Below are 22535 nucleotides of genomic sequence, written 5' to 3'. Positions count from 1 at the left end.
ATTGTAAATCAACACGAAGCACATACTGGAGACAAGGTCACTCTATGACCTGTACCTTTATTCACAGGACCAAGGAGTGATGACCCTGCATGGGACCTCCCTTTATATACCTGGATGACCAGGTGAGGCGTGTCTCCCACAAGTTCACCCTCTGTGGTGAAGGTGTGCATTTCTTAGGTGTATACAGTGTACAGTGTTGATACATGAAGGTTACGGTTACGTGGAGATTACATACATGACACCATGCGCTTTAATTTTGCGCACCAATCTCTTGTGTGGACCTTGTCAAAAGCCTTTTGAAAGTCCAAATACACACACCACTGGTTCTCCCTTGTCCACTCTGTTAGTTACATCCTCAAAAAATTCTAGAAGATTTGTCAAACTTGATTTCCCTTTCATAAATCCATGCTGACTTGGACCAATCCTGTCACTGCTTTCCAAATGCGCTGTTATTTCATCTTTAGTAATTGATTCCAACATTTTCCCCACCACTGATGTCAGGCTAACCGGTCTATAATTCCGTTTTCTCTCTCCCTCCTTTCTTAAAAAGTGGTGTTACATTAGCTACCCTCCAGTCCATAGGAACTGATCCAGAGTCGATAGACTGCTGGAAAATGATCACCAATGCATCGACTATTTCTGGGGCCACTTCATTAAGTACTCTGGGATGCAGACTATCAGGCCCTGGGGATTTATCGGCCTTCAATTCCATCAATTTCCCTAATACAATTTCCTGACTAATAAGGATTTCCTTCAGTTCCTCTTTCTCCCTGGACCCTCTGTCCCCTAGAATTTCCGGAAGGTTATTTGTGTCTTTCTTCGTGAAGACAGAACCAAAGTATTTGTTCAATTGGTCTGCCATTTCTTTGTTCCCCATTATAAATTCACCTGATTCTGGCTGTAAGGGACCTACGTTTGTCTTCACTAATCTTTTTCTATTCACATATCAATAGAAGCTTTTACAGTGAGTTTTTATGTTCCCAGCAAGCTTCCTCTGCGACTTTATTTTCCTCTTCCTAATTAAACCCTTTGTCCTCCTCTGCTGTATTATAAAATTCTCCCAGTCCTCAGGTTTGCTGCTTTTTCTGGCCAATTGATAAGCCTCTTCCTTGGATTTAACACTATCCTTAATTTCCCTTGTTAGCCACGGTTGAGCCATCTTCCCCGTTTTATTTTTACTCCAGACCGGGATGTACAATTGTTGAAGTTCATCCATGTGATCCTCAAATGTTTGCCATTGCCTATCCACTATCAAGCCTTTAAGTATCATTTGCCAGTCTATTCTAGCCAATGCACATCTCATACCATCGAAGTTACCTTTCCCTAAGTTCAAGACCCGAGTCTCTGAATTAACTGTTTCACTCTCCATCTTAATAAAGAATTCTACCATATTATGGTCACTCTTTCCCAAGGGGCCTCGCACAACAAGATTGTTAATTAGTCCTTTCTCATTATACATCACCCAGTCTAGGATGGCCAGCCCTCTAGTTGGTTCCTTGACATATTGGTTGAGAAAACCATCCCTAATACACTCCAGGAAATCCTCCTCCACCACATTGCTACCAGTGTGGTTAGCCCAATCAATATGTAGATTAAAGTCGCCCATGATAACTGCTGTACCTTTATTGCACGCATCCCTAATTTCTTGTCTGAGGCTGTCCCCAACCTCACTACTCCTGTTTGGTGGTCTGTACACAACTCCCACTAGCGTTTTCTATCCTTTGGTATCCGTAGCTCCACCCATACCGATTCCACATCATCCAAGCTAATGTCCTTCCTTACTATTGCATTAATTTCCTCTTTAACCAGCAACACCCACTCCACCTCCTTTTCCTCTCTGTCTATCCTTCCTAAATGTTGAATACCCCTGGATGTTGAGTTCCCAGCCTTGGTCATCCTGGAGCCATGTCTCTGTGATGCCAATTACATCATATCCATTGACTGCTATCTGAGCTGTTAATTTGTTCACCTTATTCTGAATACTCCTTGCATTGAGTCACAGAGCCTTCAGGCTTGTCTTTTTAACACACTTTTCCCCTTTAGAATTTTGCTGTAATTTGGCCCTTTATGCTTTTTGCCTTGGGTTTCTCTCCCTCCACTTTTACTTTTCTTCTTTTTATCTTTTGCTTCTGTCCCCATTCTACTTTCCTCTGTCTCCCTGCATAGGTTCCCATCTCCCTGCCATATTAGTTTAACTCCTCCCCAACAGCACTAGCAAACACTTCCCCTAGGACATTGGTTCCGGTCCTGCCCAGGTGCAGACCATCCGGTTTGTACTGGCCCCACCTTCCTCAGAACTGGTTCCAATGTCCCAGGAATTTGAATCCCTCCCTTCTGCACCACTCCTCAAGCCACGTATTCATCTGAGCTATCCTGCGATTCCTACTCTGACTAGCACATGGCACTGGTAGCAATCCTGAGATTACTACTTTTGAGGTCCTACTTTTTGATTTAGCTCCTAGCTCCCTAAATTCGTCTTGTAGGACCTCATCCTGTTTTTTACCTATATCGTTGGTACCAAAATGCACTACAACAACTGGCTGTTCACCCTCCCTATTCAAAATGTCCTGCAGCCGCTCCGAGACATACTTGACCTTTGCAACAGGAAGGCAATATACCATCCTGGAGTCTCGGTTGTGGCCGCAGAAACGTCTGTCTATTCCCCTTACAATAGAATCCCCTACCACTTTTGGTCTCCCACTCTTTTTCCTGCCCTCCTGTGCAGCAGAGCCACCCACAGTGCCATGAACTTGGCTGCTGCTGCTCTCCCCTGACGAGTCATCCCCGTCAACAGTACCCAAAGCAATGTATCTGTTTTGCAGGGGGATGACTGCAGGGGACCCCTGCACTATCTTCCTTCCACTGCTCTTCCTGTTGGTCACCCATCCCCTATCTGGCTGTGTACCGTTTACCTGCGGTGTGGTCAACTCACTAAACATGCTATTCACGTCATTCTCAGCATCATGGATGCTCCAGAGTAAATCCACCTGCAGCTCCAGTGCCGCAATGCAGTCTGTCAGGTGCTACAGGCGGATGCACTTCCCGCACATGTAGTTGTCAGGGACACTGGAAGCGTCCCTGACTTCCCACATAGCACCAGATGATCATAACACGTGTCCGAGCTCTCCTGCCATGACTTAACCCTTAGATTAACTTAATTTGGCAAAAACAATGCTCAAAGGTTACTTACTGATAAAGGAAAGAAAGCGAAAAACTACTCACCCATCACCAGCCAATCTCTTACCCCCTTGGCTGTGACGTCACCTTTCGATTTCTTTCCACTTCTTTTTTGCCTTCTCTCCCTGCTGCAGCTGCACCGCCTGTTGGGCCTTTTGTAGGCCTCACCACGCTGCCACTCCGCCTCTCCGATCTAGACTTGAATATAGGGAGTATGATTAAGAAGTTTGCAGATGATACTAAAATCGGCTGTGTGGTTGATAATGAAAAAGAAAGCTACGGACTGCATGACCATAAGAACATAAGAAATAGGAGCAAGAGTAGGCCATTTGGCCCCTCAAGCCTGCGCCACTACACAATAAGATCATGGCTGATCTGATCATGGACTCAGCTCCACTACTCTACCTGGTCCCCATAACCCAGTCAATCAACTGGTCAGTTGGCAGAACAGTGACAAATGGGATTTAATCCAGAGAAGTCTGAGGTAATGCATTTGCGGAGGGCTAACAAGGAAAGGGAATACACATTAAATGGTAGGACACTGAGAAGTGTAGAGGAACAAAGGGACCTTGGAGTGCATGTTCACAGATCACTGAAAGTAGCAGACCAGTTGGATAACATCGAAACATAGAAAGAAACATAGAAATTTACAGCGCAGAAGGAGGCCATTGTATCCGCGCCGGCCGACAAAGAGCTGCGCGGCCCTCGGACAGCAGCCCTGAAAGTTACATATAAACCTATGATCAATGAACAATGGAGGAAAGGCAAAGAGCACCCAGCCCAACCAGTTTACCCCACACAACTGCGACACTTCTTCCACTGAAACATTCTCCACTCCACCCCAACCGGAACCATGTGATCTCCTGGGAGAGGCAAAAACCAGATAAAAACCCAAGTTAGGGAGAAAAAATCTGGGAAAATTCCTCTCCGACCCATCCAGGTGATCGAAACTAGTCCAGGAGATCACCCTGGCTGAATTCGATTCCCTGCGGTACTTACCATTATATCTGCACCGGACAACAAGATGTTATCCAGTCTAATCCCAATTACCAGCTCTAAGTCCATAACCCTGCAGGTTACGGCACTTTAAGTGCCCACCCAAGCACTTTTTAAATGTGGTGAGGGTTTTTGCATCCACCACTCTTCCAGGCAGTGAGTTCCAGATCCTCACAACCCTCTGTGTAAAGAAGCCCCCCCGCCACTCAAATCCCGTCTAAACCTTCCACCAACCACCTTAAAACTATGCCCCCTCGTAATAGACCCCTCCACCAATGGGAATAGACCTTTACTATCCACAATGATAGGCCCCAAAATATTTTGTACACCTCAATGAGGTCTCCTCTCAACCTCCTCTGTTCCAATGAGAACAAACCCAGCCTATCCCATCTGTTCTCATAACTATGATTCTCCATTCCAAGCAGCATCCCAGTAAATCTCCTCTGCATCCTCTCCAGTGCAATCACGTCCTTCCTATAATACAGCGACTAGGACTGCACGCAGTACTTCAGCTGTGGCCTAACCAAATTATTATACAATTTAAGCATAACCTCCCTGCTCTTATATTCTATGCCTCGGCCAATAAAGGCAAGCATTCTGTTTGCCTTCTTAACCATCTTATCCACCTGGCCTGTTACTTTCAGGGATCTGTGGACAAGCACTCCAAGGTCCCTTTGTTCATCTACACTATTAAATGGCCTACCACTTAATGGGGCCAAGTTTCAGCCTGAGTTGCTCCTGATTTTTTGAAGCAACTGGTTTAGAATGGAGTATCTTAGAAATTTGAATTCTCAGCATTTAGTTTGCTCCAGTTCTAGTCAGTTAGAACAGTTTCACTTTGGAACAGAATTTTTTTTTCAAAAGGAGGCGTGTCTGGCCACTTACGCCTGTTTTCAAAGTTTAGGTAGTGAAAACTTACTCCAAACTAACTTAGAATGGAGTAAGTGAAGATTTTTGTACGTTTGAAAAAACCTTGTCTACACTTTAGAAAATCAGGCGTAGGTTACAAATTAGTCATAGGGAAAGGGTGGGGGGCGTCGGCGGTTAGGGTTTAAAGGGAAGTTTACAAACATTAAACACTTCAGTTTTATAAATAAAGAGCCATCATCAATAAAAAATTACAAATACATCAAGAAATCAATCAATAAATCAATCAAAAAAAATTAATAAAAAATAAAAAAATTTAAAAATCAATCAATAAAACATTTTCTACTTACCGACTGCAGCACCGGGAGCCCTCCAACAGTGTGCTGGGACCACCCCCGCCCCCCCAGTGTGTCTCTGTCAGTGTCTCTATCTCTCTGTCTGTCTGTGTGAGTGTCTCTCACTCTCTGTCTGTTAGTGTCTGTGTTTCTGATAGCGAGGGGAGGGGGAGAAGGGGGAGGGGGAGAAGGGGGGTGCGGGGGAGGGGGAGAAGGGAGGTGGGGGGTGAGGGGGAGGGGGGTGGGTTGGGGGGGAGAAGGAGGAGGAGGGGGTGGGGGGGAGAAGGAGGAGGAAGGGGGTGGGGGGAGAGGAGGGGGAGGTGGGGTGGGGGGAGGAGGAGGGGGAGGAGGAGGGGGGGAGAGGAGTGGGGGAGGAGAAGAGGGGGAGAGGAGTGGGGGAGGAGAAGAGGGGCAGAGGAGGGGGGAGAGGAGGGGAGGAGAGGAGGGAGGTGAGAGGAGGTGGGGAGAGGGGGAGAAGGGAGAGAGGACGGAGGGAGGGAGGGAGGGAGAGGCTGAACGGCCGGGACCAAGACTTCGGGCTGGATTTACAGGTAGATGGCGTCGGGTCTTGGGGGTGGGTTGCGGAGGTCCGGGGGGGGGCGGGAGAAGAGTCGCGGAGGTCCGGAGGGGGGAAGAGTCGCGGAGGTCCGGGGAGGGGGCGGGGGGAAGAGTCGCAGATGTCCAGGGGGGGAGTCACGGTGGGGGGGGGGGCGAAGAGAGAGAGTCGCGGGGGAGGCGGAGGGAAGCAGAGGTCGGGTCGGGTCCGGTTGGGTGGGAGGAGCCTTATGCACGCAGCCCCAGTGAGGCCATTCGGCCAGGGCTAGGGGCTGCGTGCATCGGGCCCCTCCCACAGTTTTGGGCGCCTGGAGCTACTGCACATGCGCGCCCACTGTAGCGCGCATGTGCAGAGGTCCCGGCACTGTTTTCAGCACAGGGACCTGGCTCCGCCCCCTACAGCTCGTGCTGCACCGCGCCCAGCTCCAGAGGGCCTGCAGGGAGCCGGAGAATAGGTAAGTTTTTTTTAGGCGTATTTTGTGGCGCGAAAAAAGGGCGTCCAGGTCCGGGCTGCGCCACGTTTTAGGCGTGGCCCGAAACTTGGGCCCGATGTGTATACCCTTTCCTTATTAGCTCTCCCCAAGTGCATTATCTCACACTTCTCCAAATTAAATTCCATTTGCCATTGTCTGCCCACCTGACCAGTAGATTGATATCCTCCTGCAGCCCATGACTTTCCTCTTCATTATCAACCACACAGCCAATTTTAGTGTCGTCTGCAATCATACTCCCTATATTCAAATCTAAATCATTGATATATATCACAAAAGCAAGGGACCCAGTACTGAGCCCTGTGGAACCCTACTGGAGACATCCTTCCAGTCACAAAAACATCCATCAACCATTACTCGTTGCTTCCTACCTCCAAGCCAATTTTGGATCCAACTTGCCACTTTGCCCTGGATCCCATGGGCTTTAACCTTCGTTAGCAGTCTACCATGTGGGACTTTATCAAAAGCTTTGCTAAAGTCCATATACACTACCCTCATCGACCTTCTTGGTTACCTCCTCAGGTGGTTAAGAAGGCATATAGAATGCTTGCCTTTATTAGCTGAGGCATAGAATACAAGAGCAGGGAGGGGTGTTTTGCTTGAACTGTATAAAACACTGGTTCGGCCACAGCTGGAATACTGTGCACAGTTCTGGTCACCGCATTACAGGAAGGACGTGATTGCACTGGTGAGGGAACAGAGAAGATTTACGAGGATGTTGCTGGGAATGGAGAATTTAAGCTATGAGGACAGATTAGATAGGCTGGATTTGTTTTCATTGGAACAGAGGAGGCTGAGGGGAGACCTCATTGAGGTGTATAAAATTATGAGGGGCCTAAATATAGTGAATAAAAAGGGCCTATTTCCCTTAGCAGAGGGGTCAACAACCAGGGGGCATAAATTTAAAGTAATTGGTAGAAGGTTTAGAGGGAATTTGAGGGGAAATTTCTTCACGCAGAGGGTTGTGGGGGTCTGGAACTCACTGTCTGAATGGGTGGTAGAGGCAGAAATCCTCACCACATTTAAAAAGTACTTGGATGTACACCTGAAGTGCGGTAACTTGCAGAGTTACGGACCTAGAGCTGGAAAGTGGGATTAGGCTGGATAGCCTCTTGCTGACCAGCATGGACTAGATGGGCCGAAATGGCCTCCTTCCATGCTGTAAACTTCTATGATTCTATGATTAAATCTTGGCCCACAACAGTACAAGGTAAGGACAGCTCTTGTTTAGATAATTCAAGGCACTGATTATCTTAACATAAACCTTGACCACAACAACCACTTGCATTTATATCGCACCTTTAATGTGGTAAAACGTTCCAAGGCACTTCATAGGAATGTTATCAAACAAAATTTGACACCGAACTACATATTAGGACAGGTAAGATAGATTTTAAGGAGAGTCTTAAAGTAAGAGAGTGAGGTAAAGAGATGGAAAGGCTTAGGGAGGGAATTCCAGAAATTAGGGCCCAGGTAGCTGAAGGCACGGCCACCAATGGTGGAGTGATTAAAATCAGGGATGTGCAAGAGGGCAGATTTGTAGGAGCGCAGAAATCTTGGAGGGTTGTAGGACTAGAGGAGATTACAGAGATCGCGAGGGGTGAGGCCATGGAGGGATTAGAAAAGGATGAAAATGTTTAAAATTGAGGCATTGCTGGATCGGGAGCCAATCTAGGTCAGCTAGCACAGGGGTGATGGGTGAACGGGACTTGGTGCAAATTAGGATACGGGCAGCAGATCTTTGAACGAGTTCAAGTCTTTGGAAGGCGCCGATGGGAGGTGAATCAGGAGAGCACTGGAATAGTCAAGTTTAGAGGTAACAAAGGCATGGATAAAGGTTTCAGCAGCAGATGAGCTGAGGCAGGGCTGGAGACAGGCAAATTATGGAGTGTAACTTTGGGTGTTATCTAGCCCGAGCCACGAATTGGAACTGTGATAGACCCTTTTGTCCTCACAGTACTGCCTTGGAGTACCTATGGTTTTTAACTTTAATTCTTCCTGCTTTCTCAGAGTTCATCAGGATTTTTGCAAACACCATTTTTAAGATACCTCTCGGCATTCTAGAGCACTTTTTCTACATAGCACACTGCAGTTCAGAAGAAGAGAAATTTCTGTTTAATGTAAAAGAGAAAACTGGAGGAAAGGTAAGCTCTGTGTTGAGTAAAGTTGTGATAACTGTATTGGAGATTAAATTTGTACCTGTAAAATAACTAGTTGATTCTGGGTGCTCAAGGAACATTAATGATTGCAGCTTTAACAAAACTAAGCAGAATGCTGTTTCAAAGCTGAGAATACAAAAAGGTTGTTTCAATATGGTCTGACACATCCCTCAGTGCTTGATAAATTCATAGCAATTAGAAAGACAGAAAATAGTCACAACTGGTGAAGGTTTCACGGTCAGGGAAAATGCTGAGTCTTTTTTATGCCCATAAACAGCATGAGAACTGTGGTTGCTGACTATAAGGAACCAATAAATGTGAAGAAAAGCAGCATTACTGATGAGGATGCAAGCAATTTCCAAGTGTATTCAAAAGCATATCTAAACAAGTGAAATTAGAAACAGATGAATCTGTGTAGCTAAAGCAGAGAGTACATCACGGAGTGGAGTGAAGCAGGAACAGATTAAGAACAATACTTCTAAAATGGAAATTTGGTTAGAGTGGAAATTAAGAGCAGAGGGGAAGGAGCTTAATTGTAATTATAAGGTAAAGAATTTAAGCTTAAAACTTAACTATAACTTTTACAATGAGAATGACATCACAGAAAGGGACAATGATATGTGGTTCCTGTAGGGATGTGGAAGTTTTGAGTAGATGTTGACTTGGACAAACACATCTGTGGGAAGTGTCTCCAATTGAAATTATTTGAGCTCAAGATTTCAGAACCTGAGGCAGAGTTGGAGACAATCTAACACATTAGAGAGGGAGAGAGTTTTTTGAGCAAAAGTTTCAGAGGCTTTATCTGATGAGACATAGGGAGCTGGCAATGGTAGAGGAAGAGTGGTGACTATCTACAGATCAGGTAAAGTGAGAAAGGACAACTGCCAGCAGAACACACAGAGCAAATTTATCTTCTCCACTGACTTCATCTGAGGAGGGTGAGGACTCTGGGCAGGACCGTCAAATGGATTACAATGCCATGACAAAACATGTGATAACTCAAGGAGGGGAGACTAGCAACTCAGTTAAGAATGCAGTCATAATAGGAGACAGGATAGATAAAACTTGTTTCCAATGGTTAAGGGGTCTAGGACAAGAAGACTTTGATATAAAACTAAATGTAAGCGAATTAGGACAGAGGGCAGTAGATATGTTTTGACACAAAAGGTTGTAAAGTTATGGAATACACTACCAGAGATAGTGATTGAAGCAGAGACCAGGAGTATGGTGTGGTCGACTATGTCAAAGGCTGCAGAGAGGTTGAGAAGGACAAGAAAGGATAATGTACCATGGTCAAAATGACAGAGAATGTCTTTTTTCACTTTGATTAGAACTGTTTCAGTACTGTGGCAGGGGTGAAAACCTATTTGGAGAGATTCAAACATGGAGTTGCGTGAAGAATGAGCACAGATTTGCGAGGACTGGGAGGTTTGAGATGAGGTGGTAGCTTGGAGGGACAGAGCGGCCACAGGTGGGTTTTTCGAGGAGGGAGCGATGACGGGGAGGGGAACAGTACCTGAACAGAGGTAAACATTTCCAGTATTAACTAGCATGAGGGCAAGAAGGGAAGTCGGGTGGCTAGCAATTTTGTGGGAATGGGGTCAAGATGGTCGGATGTGAGTCTCAGACAAGATGGGGTCATTGCGGGCATGAGGGAGAGAAACTAGAGAAAGATCTGGGTGCAGGGCTGGAGCAGTGGGGAAGGTTTCGCCTGGTGGGCATGGGGAAGGGAGGGATTCAGCAGATGGTCTCATTCTTAGTTGCAAATAAGTCCATGAGCTTTCTTGCACTTGTTGGAGGTAAGGTGACAGAGGAAAGTAGTTTAAGGAGACGGTTGGTAGTTATTGCTAAAGTATAGAAAGACTTGCATTTATATAGCGCCTTTCACAACCTCAGGTCATCCGAAAGCACTCTACAGCTAATGAAATGCTTTTTAAAGTGTAATCACTGTTACAATGTAGGAAATGCGGCAGCCAATTTGCACACAGCATGCTTCCACAAACAGCAATGTAGTAATGACAGAAAATCTGTTTTTTAGTGATGTTGATTGAGGGATAAATATTGGCCAGGATCTGTAATTCACTCCCAGAGTTACTATTCTCTTCATGTAACTCACTTCTGGAAAGTTTTTACCATCTGGCTGCCTTTATATTACCACACTGAGCTGGGAAGTGATTTATTATTTCACTAACATCAGTAAATCGTAGTATAAATCTGGAGTCAGGGTGCAATTTGACCAAAGCAAATCAGTGTTCCGATTGGTTCTAGGCCAGTTGGGTCATAATTCTAAATTTAAAGAACAGTTTTAGGATCAGTAATCAGCTTGGCACCTACATCCCATTTGTAACTTCACCTTCCGTATGGCTCACTCCCAACCCAGGCACCTAAAACAGCAATTTATAGATGCAGGGCCCCAAGGCAGGGGTGGGCCACAATGACTGCCTTGCACATGTCTAGGTGACCCCGGAGAGTGAGCATGCGGTATCTGCGATCGGTGGGCACTGCAGGGTTTAAAGTGGCTTGTAAACATCAATAATAAAATCCTGGTTTAGTTGGGAAGGTATCCTTTTGCTTTGGTGGCTCTTGCTGCTTATTTTGGCATCTTTTTAGTTTGTTGGACCATCCCATATTGGTGGTGCCCAAAAATGGGACACTTGTTGCTATGATTTTTGTTTGGTGACACCCTTTTATTAATCCATCAAAAAAAAAGTCCCGAGCCGGGCACCTGTTTTGTTCTCGGGTTTATTTCTGGAGTGTGGGTTGATGGTGGGGTTGAGAATTAAGTATGGGACGGGTGGGTGCGGCTCCGCTCGGCTGGGCCGCTCTGCTTCCTTCTCTCGGTTCATGACGGGGCGCTGGATGCAGCAAGGCGGAAGTCGGCGAGCACTGAGGTCGGGGATTCCCCGCCGGGAACTTCCGAACTCTCCCCACTGCCGTCCGCGAGCAACCAATGAGCGGACGCGGCAGAAATCAACAGCGCTAGCGGCCAAGGCTGCAGCGCGGCGGCGACTCGGGCTCCTGGGCGACGCTGACGGCGGTGAGTGTGGCGGGGGCCGGCTGGCAATAAGGGCCTGAACGTGGCGGAGAGACCAGGTTTGGGATGTGTCCCATTCCAGGAAAGGTGTTTCTGTGCAGGAGGAACACGGGATGCTAGTCCCGGCGCTGCCCTCCGTCTCAGGTGATTGTTTGCTGAGGCCCAGTGATTAGCATTGCCCTGGTTAGTATGTCAGGGGAGGGGAGAGACCCTTTGATGTGAACAGTAAAAGTGCAGCTAATATCCCGGAGATGATGCTCTTTACAAACTGCTATTTCATGACTTAAGAGTTTCTGGGTCTCTCTTTTGCTATATAAATCTTATTTGGAAAATGAATGAATCAATCGATTGTATTGATATTTCAAGTGATCTTGTGTTTATCAATATTACTTGGAACATATTCTTTACAATTTTGGTGCCTGGCACTACATTGGCACTACATTACTATAAGCAGGTACTGGCCTCAACAGTACGTTTGTTATATTTAGTGTTCTTAATAATTAATATCTATTGGGTTACTAACCTAAATAGATGTCTAATTTATAATAAACATATCTTGACCTAACCTCCTTTCTGTACACTGGAGCGCTGTGAGGTGTGGAAGAAAAAAATGAAAAGGAGCATAAACAGGAAATGCTGCAACTAGGTTAGCCAGCATTTGTAAAAGAAAAGGTCAGGCTGATGTTTTGGGTAAAACTTTTATAAAATGCTGACTTATCTTTCAATTCTGAAGAGGAGAGGAGAGGGGTTGTGAAGGGGACGTCCAGGACAGCATTACATATGTGCCAATCACAGAAAGGAAGTTAATGCAACCTGCTTTTTTAAAAAAAAAGGAAATTGTTCGAAGATATAAAAGATGATCTCAGTGAGGCAATGGAATAACATTGAAATAATAGGAAAATAGCTAAGGTGGTGAAAGGCCCACACTTTTTTAAAAAAAAGGTGAAATTGAAGCAAGTTGAGATTAAAAAAAGAAAGCTTGCAGATGCTGGGGCTTTGAAATGTAAACTCAAAATGCTGGAAACATATCATAGATACCCAAGTCCTGAAAAGAAAGGGAAACACCAAGGATACAGATCCCCTTTCAGAACTGTATTCTGAAAAATTGTTTCCAGCTAGGACATCGACCTGTCTCCCTTTCCCACCAATGGATCCATCCCACATCACCAGCTTTCTTTCTGTAAAGACTGAAATAATTGGGGAACTAGTTGGCCTGAAGTTAGTAATGTCACTGTTAAGACCAGAGGGCTGCAGGGTGCCCAGGAGAAAGATGCAATACTGTTCCTGAAGCCTGTGTTGGGCTTGACTGAAACCGTATAGGATGCCCAAGACAGGTCAGATTGTGTATGACCTGTGGATAGAATGGAGGTGTTTGGCAAAGTGGGCACTAAATCTTTATTTGGTCTTCCCAATGTAGAGGAGACTGCACAGTGGGCAACAAATATAGAATACTAGATTGGATGTACAGCTGTAGTACATATTATTTCTGTGTGACAGCAATTTATGTTTGGGGTCGTAGACTTTAATTTGCAAGGAGACTAATGAACAAATTTCCCATTTCAAAATTTGAATGGGAAGGTGCCAGGGAAGGGCAGCTGTAAGTTGTGGTGATGCTGGAGTGAACAAAAGTATCTCTGAGGAAGTAGAGATTGAGTGGATAATGTACTTAGCCATGGGATCTTTTTGTACATGACTGAACTGATAGATGATCATCTACCAATTGCAGAAGTGGGTGGGGTGCAAGGTGAGGACAAGTTGGCATGTGTTACGAGAGGCAGGATGAAAGCTGACGCACAGGAAATGGGACATTGTTGATAAGGAACCTTGCCTGAGTAACAAGGAGGACCTATCAGAAGCTCTGGTTCAGAAAATGGACTTCTCGGAGCAGATGCAATGGAGGTAGAGATACTGGAAGAAAGGGAAGGAATCTTTACCGAAAGTGGAGTGGGAAGAAGCATAATCTAATCTAGGTTATGGAAATCAGTAGGTGTGTAATACATGTCTTTTGAAAGCTCATCACGAGAGATCATGTGAAGTCCAGGAAGGGAGGTGTATGTCAGAGATGGACCATGTGAAGGTGAGAGGAATGGGTGAAAATTGGAAGCACAATTAATTAAATTCTTAAGACAAGAGCAGAAAGCAGCACTAACACATTCCCCATATGACATTAAGTCTGGCGGTGGGGTAATGGCATCTGGCAGAACTAGAGCAAAGAATGTTCCACATTTCTTACAAAAAGACATGCAAAACTGGGACCCCATATCAGACACCTTTTCATCTGGAAGAAATGAATGGAGATAAGATAAGTTGTTCAAAGTGAGAACAAGTTCAGACAGTGGTGGTGATGGTGGATGGGGATTGGTTGAGCTCCTATTCAAGAAAAATGCAAGGCCTGGAGACCATCTTGGTATGGGATGGAGGTCTGGAGGGACTAGAGGTTGATGGTGAAAAGGGGATGATGCGGTTGGCAAAACTGAAATCATTTTTAATTTTTTTAAATTAGTTTCTAGGATATGGGCATCGCTGGCAAGGCCAGCATTTATTGCCCATCCCTAATTGCCCTTGAGAAGGTGGTGGTGAGTTGCTTTCTTGAACCGCTGCAGTCCTTGTGGTGAAGTACTCTCACCGTGTTGTTATGGATGGAGTTCCAGGATGTTGACCCAGCGACGATGAAGGAACGGCGATATACTTCCAAGTCAGGATGGTGTGCGACTTGGAGGAGAACGTGGAGATGGTGGTGTTCCCATGCGCCTGCTGCCCTTGTCCTTCTAGGTGGTAGGTTTGGGAGGTGCTGCCGAAGAAGCCTTGGTGAGCTGCTGCAGTGCATCTTGTAGACGGTACACACTGCAGCCACAGTACATCAGTGATGGAGTGAGTGAATGTTTGGTGGTGGATGGGTGGCCAATCAAGCGGGCTGCTTTGTCCTGAATGGTGTGGAGCTTCTTGAGTGTTGTTGGAGCTGCACTCATGCAGGCAAATGGAGAGTATTCCATCACACTCCTGACTTGTGCCCTGTAGATGGTGGAAAGGCTTTGGGTTGTTAGGAGGTGAGACACCTGCCACAGAATACCCAGCGTCTGACCTGCTCTTGTTGCCACAGAATTTATGCGGCTGGTCCAGTTAAGTTTCTGGTCAATGGTGACCCCCAGGATGTTGATGGTGGGGGATTCGGCGATGGTAATGCTGTTGAATGTCATGGGGCGGTGGTTAGACTCTCGCTTGTTGGGGACATCAGAAAAGACACGCATGTAGGTGAGTAGAGACTAGACAAGGCAGGCAAGAATATAGTTAAGGTAAGAGGACATGAGTGTGTTTCAGTATATTCCTGTCAAATATTTTTCTCTCGTGCGCTCTTTTTCTCTCGCGCTCTCTTTGTCACGCTCTGTCTTTTTCTATCTCTCTCCTCTCCCTCTCTTTCTCTAGTGCTAGCAATTCAAATGTTACTTTCTCTGTCGACAAAACCCAAAGTAAGATAAACTTTTTCAACAAGAATGCTTTCTGAAATTTATAGAACAAAACTAAAGTGTCCAGTAGTCTCTCTCTCAGCCCATTGGTTTGTTTTTAAAAAAAGTACTCGAAATAAAGCTTTTGAAATCTGACCTTTATCTTCAAGTATTGTTGAAAAACAACTGAGCAAAATCAGCTTGAAGCTTCAGGAAAACATTTTATCAGTGCAGATGACACACTGATGCTGCCTGGAAATAAGATTCATGCATGTACTCAGACTGTATAATGCAAATTCAGCTCACAGTAACAACTTTGGGCAAGAATGTCATGTCCAAACCATTTGGGAGATGCTGAAGCCTTCAAGTTTAAAACTTTAATCAATATTTGAAAGGCAACTCTATGGATAAATGTAATGTTATTCTGAAATTTATAATTTTCTGATTTATAAAAAAAAATTAAATCCTTATTTTGGACATTAGAAATTCAAGTTACAGAGGAGAAATTGGCTCACGTTTATATAAAGCATTTTGATTGATTTGTTGGGAAGAGGTAATGCAGCACCTTCTGTTGAACAGATTGTGCAATTTCAGTGTGATAAGTTTACATCGGTGGCTCTCATTATAAATTCTTATGATGCCCATTTTTATAATGAAAAAGTTGAAGCACAATTGTGATGAACTGAGTGATGACAAGAAATAAGGTTTTTATGGGCCCAAGTTTCCCCAACCCCTTTTTCTGGCGCACTAACACGAGATACGCTGACTTTGTGCGCTCAAAACAGCACCCAAAAACTGTGTATTCTGGCTGTTCTTCTGTGTCTCCTGGGTCCTGGCGCGGCGCTTCTGTTTGAGTGGGGGGTGGAGCTACACCCTGCACCGAAAACAGTGTCGGCAGCTGTGTGCATGCGCAGTGGAGTCTGCGCATATGCGTAGTAGCTTCTTGCCTTCCCAGCGCATCCTGGCTCCACCCGATGCTCGCCAACCCTATCCCTGGTCGAAGGGATGACCCGATGTTCGCCGCCCCTATCCCGGGCCTAGTGGTCTGCCGCACAGGCCGGCCACTGATTTCCCGCGCTCAGTACAAAAATGACAATATTTGCAAACCAAAGCTAGAACAATTTCTTTCACCACTCATTGGCCCCAAGTTTCCACATGATTTGCTCCTGATTTTTAGGAGCAACTGGTGGAGAACGGAGTATCTTAGAAATCGGAATTCTCCACATTTAAGTTTTCTGCAGTTCTAGTCAGGTAGAACAGTTTCACTTTTGAACTGAATTTTTTTTTCAAAAGGGGGCGTGTCCGGCCACTGACGCCTGATTTGAAAGTTTCCACAGTGAAAACGTACTCCAAACTAACTTGGAATGGAGCAAGTGAAGATTTTTGTAGGCTTGAAAAAAACCTTGTCTACACATTAAAAAATCAGGCGCAGGTTAGAAATTAGGCGTCGGGAACGAGGTGGGGGGCGGGGAAGGGAAGTCATTAAATTCTACAATAAATCCTTAGTTATACTGATACAAATATTATACAAATAAATCCAACCTGAATAAAAATTTATAAGCAAAGAAAAGATTAAATAAACCATGTTCCTACCTGTGTGAAGGTATGAGGCGTGAATTGGCTAGGATAGATTGGCGAATGATACTTAAGGGGTTGACTGTGGATGGGCAATGGCAGACATTTAGAGACGGCATGGATGAACTACAACAATTGTACATTCCTGTCTGGCGTAAAAATAAAAAAGGGAAGGTGGCTCAACCGTGGCTATCAAGGGAAATCGGGGATAATATTGAAGCCAAGGAAGCGGCATACAAATTGGCCAGAAATAGCAGCGAACCCGGGGACTGGGAGAAATTTAGAACTCAGTAGAGGAGGACAAAGGGTTTGATTAGGGCAGGGAAAATGGAGTACAAGAAGAAGCTTGCAGGGAACATTAAGACGGATTGCAAAAGTTTCTATAGATTTGTAAAGAGAAAAAGGTTAGTAAAGACAAACGTAGGTCCCCTGCAGTCAGAATCAGGGGAAGTCATAACAGGGAACAAAGAAATGGCGGACCAATTGAACAAGTACTTTGGTTCGGTATTCACTAAGGAGGACACAAACAACCTTCCGGATATAAAAGGGGTCAGAGGGTCTAGTAAGGAGGAGGAACTGAGGGAAATCCTTATTAGTCGGGAAATTGTGTTGGGGAAATTGATGGGATTGAAGGCCGATAAATCCCCAGGGCCTGATGGACTGCATCCCAGAGTACTTAAGGAGGTGGCCTTGGAAATAGTGGATGCATTGACAGTCATTTTCCAACATTCCATTGACTCTGGATCAGTTCCTATGGAGTTGGAGGGTAGCCAATGTAACCCCACTTTTTTAAAAAAGGAGGGAGAGAGATAACAGGGAATTATAGACCGGTCAGCCTGACATCGGTAGTGGGTAAAATGATGGAATCAATTATTAAGGATGTCATAGCAGTGCATTTGGAAAGAGGTGACATGATGGGTCCAAGTCAGCATGGATTTGTGAAAGGGAAATCATGCTTGACAAATCTTCTGGAATTTTTTGAGGATGTTTCCAGTAGAGTGGACAAGGGAGAACCAGTTGATGTGGTATATTTGGACTTTCAGAAGGCTTTCGACAAGGTCCCACACAAGAGATTAATGTGCAAAGTTAAAGCACATGGGATTGGGGGTAGTGTGCTGACATGGATTGAGAACTGGTTGTCAGACAGGAAGCAAAGAGTAGGAGTAAATGGGGACTTTTCAGAATGGCAGGCAGTGACTAGTGGGGTACCGCAAGGTTCTGTGCTGGGGCCCCAGCTGTTTACACTGTACATTAATGATTTAGATGAGGGAATTAAATGTATCTCCAAATTTGCGGATGACACAAAGTTGGGTGGCAGTGTGAGCTGCGAGGAGGATGCTATGAGGCTCAGAGCGACTTGGATAGGTTAGGTGAGTGGGCAAATGCATGGCAGATGAAGTATAATGTGGATAAATGTGAGGTTATCCACTTTGGTGGTAAAAACAGAGAGACAGACTATTATCTGAATAGTGACAGATTAGGAAAAGGGGAGGTGCAAAGAGACCTGGGTGTCATGGTACATCAGTCATTGAAGGTTGGCATGCAGGTGCAGCAGGCGGTTAAGAAAGCAAATGGCATGTTGGCCTTCATAGCGAGGGGATTTGAGTACAGGGGCAGGGAGGTGTTGCTACAGTTGTACAGGGCCTTGGTGAGGCCACACCTGGAGTATTGTGTACAGTTTTGGTCTCCTAACCTGAGGAAGGACATTCTTGCTATTGAGGGAGTGCAGCGAAGGTTCACCAGACTGATTCCCGGGATGGCGGGATTGACCTGTCAAGAAAGACTGGATCAACTGGGCTTGTATTCACTGGAGTTCAGAAGAATGAGAGGGGACCTCATAGAAACGTTTACAATTCTGACGGGGTTAGACAGGTTAGATGCAGGAAGAATGTTCCCAATGTTGGGGAAGTCCAGAACCAGGGGTCACAGTCTAAGGATAAGGGGGAAGCCATTTAGGACCGAGATGAGAAGGAACTTCTTCATCCATAGAGTGGTGAGCCTGTGGAATTCTCTACCACAGAAAGTTGTTGAGGCCAATTCACTAAATATATTCAAAAAGGAGTTAAATGAAGTCCTTACTACTAGGGATCAAGTGGTATGGCGAGAAAGCAGGAATGGGGTACTGAAGTTTCATGTTCAGCCATGAACTCATTGAAAGGCGGTGCAGGCTAGAAGGGCCGAATGGCCTACTCCTGCACCTATTTTCTATGTTTCTATGTTTCTCTATATGTGAAAGTGCTTCAGGCAGGCCTTTCAGGCAGCCGTTTGCCGTTGGGACCGACCGACGGCAGGGGGAGAAAGCTGCAAGAAGCCTCAGTGCTGATCATGGAAGGGCAATGTGGTTTTATTAAAAAATGTAAAAAATTGAACAGCTATAAAGAATTTGAATAGTCTCAAACAAGTGCATGTGTCCCGTTTTTCACAGTCTATCTTTAATTACAGAATGCACTCCCTCACACACAGAAATATCAAGAAAATTAAAATGCAAGCCTTTGCAAGGGTTCAATAAACACATTTTCACTTTTTCTGCAGCACTTTTTAAAATGGCCGAGTGCCAATGTTTACTTCAGACTGCGCGACCGCTCCAACGCGCATGCGCAGGGTTGCCGGCACCAAAAAAACTCATTTAAATTGTACCCGCCCCCTCCTACTTACAAAATCGGTGCGAGTGGTAGGCTCCACCCCTTGTGCGCCGCGCCAAGCAGACATCGAGCTGCAAGACGCTCGAGAATACCGCGTTTTTTTTCAGGCGCCGTTTTCAGTGCGAAAAACGGGCACCCAGCTCAGAGGGGCGCCTGTTTTGCTGCGTGTGGAAACTTGGGGCCATTGTGATATCTGAGTAATTGTGACACTAGGCCAATGGCCTTTCTTTCTGCCTGAAGCGATTGTTATCGTGTTTCCAAAATAGTCTTTTCTTTATTACCAAATTACATTGATCAGTCCCATTAACTCCAACAGCCAATTGAGATTTAGTCACTTTTTTAAAATTGCTGCTATCTATACATTGAGGGTGATGCTAATTTTGGAGGGAAGTCAATGCCCACGGCAGGACCTCTGCATTGACAGATTCTTTCAAGCAACAACCTGGGTAGGCTTGCCGGGGAGCCCAGGGGAGCAGGAGCTTGACCTCTGAGATCTCTCCTGCTGCTGGCTGCAAACTTCCCCGAGCCCTGGCCGAAGGCCTTTGCCGGTGCGTGTCCCAGGCGGCGAGGTATGCCTTTTTATTTCTTATTGCTTGATTTAGTTTTCATTTGTTATTTATTAATTATGATGGTTTCTATGCTTCTTTACTGTTAAAAATGAAGTGTTTAATGCTTTGGAGAATCCTCTAACTTCACCCCCCCCCCCCCCCCCCCCCAGGCTACCTGCGCTGATCTCTTAATTCACCGCAGGGTTTTTTTAGAACGTACAAAAGTGGCCACTTATTCAGGCCTAAGTTAGTTTGGAGTAAGTTTTAGCTGGCTAAACTTGCTTAAATGGCCAAAACAGGCATAAGTGGCTGGTAACGCCCCCTTTTGGGGAAAAAAAAACTGAACTAAAAAAAACGCCTAACTTACTTACACTGGAGCAACTTAAATGTGGAGAATTGCGATTTTTAAGTTACTCCAAAAAATCTAATTGCTCAAAAAAAACCGGAGCAACTCCTGGGGAATCTAGGGCTTATATGTAGAGAGGAATTTGTGCAGACCTAAGATTATTAATAAGATATATAGATCAGTTGATACTCTATCCATTTATTATAATAGTGGACAATAACTGCTTTATGTCACAAAGGAACAAACAAAATCCCCTTTTCTGAGTAAGCACCAAATAGTATTAGAACAGCATTGAAGCAAACACTGATCAATACTGCTTAATAGGGCCATAAGATTACATCACTTTAGCTGGAGAAAAAAATATCAAATTTCCTGGACACCTAAACAGTTGAGGAACTCAGCGCCTCATCAACTCCTCCCCTATTTACATAAACAGTATATGCCCTTTACCTGGGGTAGCTAGTACATTTAACTGACTAGATTGCTCCTAACCTGATGATTTGGTAGATGGTTGTCTCTCTCAAAAATTCACATGTATGACATTACATCCTCTAGTGAAGATCACCTAGTCCTGTGCTGCCTCAAAATAATACAGAAACCCAGTGATTATAGTCAACTTATTGCAAACAGCCAAAGATAACTTCAGAGATTAACTCGTACAATAGAAATGGCATTGCCTGGAAACCCAGACAGGAACAAATAAACAGTCCTGTTCCTGTATTCCATCAGAGTTTATGCATGCATACATGGAGGTTGTATGTAATACCTATCTAACTTTATAAGGTGTACACTTCCTTTCCACAAATGTTACTACTTGTTCCATTTTTTGGTCATTGGAGGAAAATGGTACCTGCCACCATCATTCCTGCTTTTCTCACCTGCCTCCAACAGCCAACCAGTTGACCCACTTAAAATGCCTGTGTTGGAAGCTGCTGCCTTCAGCTTGCTTCCTCTGTGCATCACCTCCTGGTATTCTGCCCACATCCTCTGGATTTGCTTCAGCTGCTTCTTCGACACTTCCCTTCCCGGTTGTCCAACTACTTTGGTCCACTTCCTCTGGGCCTTCTCCTTTCTGCTTTGAGCTACTTCCTCTAGGTCTGCTGTTGTTTCTTTTGGTGCTGCCGTTCATTCTACCCCTATGTAATGGAGTATTTAAAATAAACACTCAACACCAGATCTGGGTTTGAAGATTCAAGTAGTCTTTATTTGCACCGGTGGGGAGACCGCCTGCTCGTTTGTCTGTAGTCAGGCTTCTCTGATGATCCAAAGTTCCAAGCAATCTTTTATACACTTAATGATGTATGTCAGCCCCGTGCACGGTCCCCCTATGCCGTTTAATTGGCCCAAAGCCTACGTGCACAATTGCTGATTGTGTGACGCGTAAGGGAATTAGTCAATCATTCGCCTATGTCTCATACCAGATGGATTTTCTCCAACGTGTTACTTCTGACCCCTTGCTCTGTTTAACTGCCTCTCTGGGCCTCCTGTGGTTCAACAGTTTGACTATTTGTAATTTTCTTCAGGTTCCACAGCTTGCACCAGTTAATCATTCTAACATGTCAATCTTAGCTTTATCTCTTCTGGCCATTAAGCAACTTAGAAAGCTGACCACTACAAACGCCTATTTAGCTCTTTTTAGTTCCGAGACCCATTTTTAACCCTTTAATTATAGCAGAGCTCGAAAGCCCCACTTCACCCTACTTGACCCTGAGATGGGCTTCCAATCCCATATCCACTACATCACCAAGACCGTCTACTTCGACCTATAACATCACCTGTCTCTGCGCTGCTTCAGCTCATCTACTGCTGAAACTCTCATCCATGCCTAGACTCAACTATTCCAATGCTCTCCTGGCCGACCGTCCGCCCATCTTGCACTCTCCACACACTTGAGCTCAACCAAAAATCTGCCATCTATATTCTAGCTTGCATCAAGTTCCATTCATCCATCTTGTCTGTGCTTACTGACCTACATTGGCTCCCAGTCCAGCAAAACCTCGATTTAAAAAAAAAAAAAAAAAAAAAAATATTATCCTTGATTTCAAATCCCTCCATGGCCTCACCATCCCTATTTCTATTACCTCCTCCAACAACTGTCCAAGAGATCCGTGTTCCTCCAATTCTGGCCTCTTGCGCATCCCCGATTTTAATCGCACCACCATTGGCAGGCATGCCTTCAGCTGCCTAGGTCTTAAGCTCTGGAATTCCTTCCATAAACCTCTCGGTCTCTCTGCTGCTTTCTCCTCATTTAAGATGCTCCCTAAAAAATACCTCTTTGATCAAACATCTGGTCACCTGTCCTAATATCTCCTTATTTGGCTCGGTGTCAAATTTTGTTTGATAACGTTCCTGTGAAGTGCCTTTGGT

At 45.1% G+C, this 22535-nt stretch overlaps 1 protein-coding gene across 1 annotated transcript in view; it reads left to right on the top strand.

The window, feature by feature from the left end:
- Positions 1-11112: 11112 nt before the first annotated feature.
- Positions 11113-22535, top strand: part of tank (TRAF family member-associated NFKB activator) — a 98617-nt gene continuing 87194 nt past the window's right edge. Inside the window, exon 1 of the mRNA XM_070873650.1 lies at positions 11113-11617. The gene's annotated coding sequence lies outside the window, so the exon portion shown is untranslated. The remainder of the gene's footprint in view (positions 11618-22535) is intronic.

The sequence above is a fragment of the Pristiophorus japonicus genome, chromosome 3, assembly GCF_044704955.1.
Source record: "Pristiophorus japonicus isolate sPriJap1 chromosome 3, sPriJap1.hap1, whole genome shotgun sequence".
Classification (NCBI taxonomy): Eukaryota; Metazoa; Chordata; class Chondrichthyes; family Pristiophoridae; genus Pristiophorus; species Pristiophorus japonicus.
Note: the sequence above shows the minus strand (reverse complement) of the source record. Positions and strands in the feature narration are given on the sequence as shown.